The following is a 2,901-nucleotide window of genomic DNA, read 5'->3' as shown; positions in this document are numbered from 1 at the left end:
TAAACCAAAGTGCTTGGATGTCCTGAAATCAATTATCTCACATAAATCCAAGAAATTATTAAACAATGCCCATCTTTCTCTTGCCTATGCTGCCAAATTTTACTTCCAAACACTGAGTTTATTTGTCAAACCAAAGTGCTGGCATTTCCTCAAATCAATTCTCTCACATAAATGCAAAACATTATTTAACAATGGGCATCATCGATCATGAGTTTTTCTTGCCTATGTACATGTATGCTCCCAATTCTTTTTCGAGACACTGAGTTTCAACCTCTTTCAGACTGATAACTATTAATGGAAACTTTAATCTTATTGTACATGTATATATATGAATACATTTATAAATAAACAGTAACAATCTGGAGACCCACGCTCAATTCCTGGCTGAACTACATTTTCACTTGTTTCCTTCATTGTTTTTATTACTCTAAAAATATAATTATTCTTAATGTGCTGATTTTTCAGTTGGGGTGGTGGATGCCCTTCATGCCCATTGTTGCAAATGAATTATTTTTGGGGTAAATACTTTAGAAAATTCAAATTACAGAAGTACTGTAAGAGATCAGATCATTTTATTTCAACTTCAATTTTTAAATTCTAAGAGGGAATATCGCTAAGACTTGAGCAAAATTGGAAATGGTCATGCATACAAAACCTTTCTTCTTATTTTGTGTGTAGTTAGTCCTTGGGATGAAACTACTCACAGTGGCATTTGTTTGATTTCTAGAATCAGGATGGGGATGGGGATGGAAGTTTAGGCCTCAAAACGCATTTTTGGCAACATTTTGCTCCTTAAAAATTGGAGTTTTGTTAGCAAATTATTTCAAGGAGCAGATCAACATGTAGTTAAAAATCCACTTATATCATCCTTCCTCTCAAACTAATGGTATCAGTTTTTCACCTTGCCCCATCCCCCCCCCCCCCCCCTTGGGGACCCCTAAGCCTTATAATTTACAAGGGTGTGAGACCTTTTTATTGAAAAAGCTGAAAATAAATTATGTTCTAACAAACTTTCCTCTTCCTGGTATTCAAATTTTGATGAAAATCAATAGTGGATGTGAATATTTCACACTTTGTGAATCGTTTGATGCTAAAAATTCCACGGGCACTCCATACGGGTGTGCGTGCAGGCCAATCAATTTCAAATGTATATACCGAGACAAAATTTTGATTTTTCGTACTTTTTATTTGCGATTGTCTTTCTTTCAAATGATATTATAACGGCAGCTTCACGCAAGACCGTTAGAATATCTCCTATAGATTATATTTATCTAGGTTTGACAGTCAGACATTAAGCACATTGGCAGTTATCATTTTTCACAAATCACAAGTTCTGGCAAATTACTGTCTTTGGGTAACTGGGTAAGAAAATTTATAACTAAACTGTCCAGCAAAGTTAACCGCTCTGAAGGGATCTATAATAGGTAACTTGAATCATACATACCACTGTAAACAAAGCTAGCAGTTCCGTAAACATTTCAGAGCCAACGGGAAAATCACACAGAGGTAGAGAATGCATGTCGCCGCGTTCTAACGACAGTTCTCATGTTTCGATGACACCTCAAATGGTTCCTTTTTACCACAACACCGTGTCCAGTTTCCTTCACCTGCAAATGGGTGACAAAAAGCTCCAAACATCATTATTTGTTTTTTAGATTTAGCTGATGCAATGTTATATCTTGGTATTTCAGCAGGGGATTCAGGTAATATCTTTTGGCAATTCAGTTCGTACCAGTTGCCTTGTCACGATGTGGAGAATGCTCAGTAAAGCACTCCTAAAATTCGAGATGCTCAACTTTGAAATTCCAAGCTATAAAACTGCTCGCAAGCTGGTTGTCATGTAGTACGAAAGCCGCCAAGTTCCATGATGGCATCTGATGGCATACGGTGTTTATGTTTGTGTGTGTTTCCGCTGACCGGTTCTTACTATATTCTCTTAAGGTGATTCCCTGGTTTTGCATTGCGCAACCTTTTCTGCGCATAACATTACGACATCAAGATCGCGGCAATCTCGTTCCCAGAGTCTTCGTTCCCCTTGACCAGCGGGTCGGGTTACGAGAAACTCTGGGATAATCCGTTTGGATAAAGTTTTTGATTGGTTGAAAGTCTGAGCATGAGCAATCAATTTCGGTCTCGAGGCGAGTGCCGCGAGAGGTTTCACGGAGCGCTGTATGATTGTTATTGATTGCTTGGATTGGTTCGTTGATTAGTATGGAGCCAAAGCTAAGAGTGAGAACCTATTAAATCTAATGGAATGGAATCGTCTCTCACTGAGTAATTATGTCTTTAAAATGTAGTCATACCGAGTCTTCAAATTGCTGCATATTATTATATGAATCCATAAGATCTTCTCGTATAGTTAACTTTAATACGTACATGTGAGTTCCTGGAAAGGTGCGAGAACCTTTAGCAGATGAGTTTTGGGTAGAGAAAGAGGTTTAGTGATGCAAAGAGAACTCGTTTGGCTTGTGACAGTGCTGTTGAACGCTTTGAAAATATCGTAGAAGGCCCGTCTCTCTGGCATGCAAAGCAATCCTTTCGGTAGGTTGAAATTTTTTTTACTCGCATTTCATTTGGGTTCATTACACTGTACTGTTCTCAACCTCCATTGGAAGAAGAGGCCAGATCAGATATAGAGAATCAAATCAATGAAATGAGATGTACAACTCATATCCAATGGAACTTGTCTTACATTTTAGGTACATGTACTTAGAAAAAATGGAAACTTCAGTTGTTGATTTTGTTATGCAAAATACTTAGCTTATTAAACGTTTATGATAAAATTTAAAAAAACGTCTAATATAAAGCTTGACCATCCTCTAGAGCCTATTACTTCTAGCACTTAAAAGTCAGTTACAAAAATGACACCATTCTCTTGAGTAATTTAGTACTTCTTTCTGA

General features: G+C 37.3%; 1 long non-coding RNA gene across 1 annotated transcript in view; it reads right to left on the bottom strand.

Moving 5' to 3' along the window:
• The window catches only part of LOC138048908 (uncharacterized), a 2,954-nt gene extending 1,009 nt beyond the window's left edge, over positions 1 to 1,945 (bottom strand). The window contains exons 1-2 of the long non-coding RNA XR_011132249.1: positions 1,733 to 1,945; positions 1,445 to 1,607 (exon numbers count right to left, since the gene is read on the bottom strand). This is a non-coding gene — a long non-coding RNA (uncharacterized lncRNA). The remainder of the gene's footprint in view (positions 1 to 1,444; positions 1,608 to 1,732) is intronic.
• Positions 1,946 to 2,901: the final 956 nt, after the last annotated feature.

This window comes from Montipora capricornis, chromosome 5 (genome assembly GCF_036669925.1).
Source record: "Montipora capricornis isolate CH-2021 chromosome 5, ASM3666992v2, whole genome shotgun sequence".
Classification (NCBI taxonomy): Eukaryota; Metazoa; Cnidaria; class Anthozoa; order Scleractinia; family Acroporidae; genus Montipora; species Montipora capricornis.
This window is presented reverse-complemented; position numbering and strand designations above follow the sequence as displayed.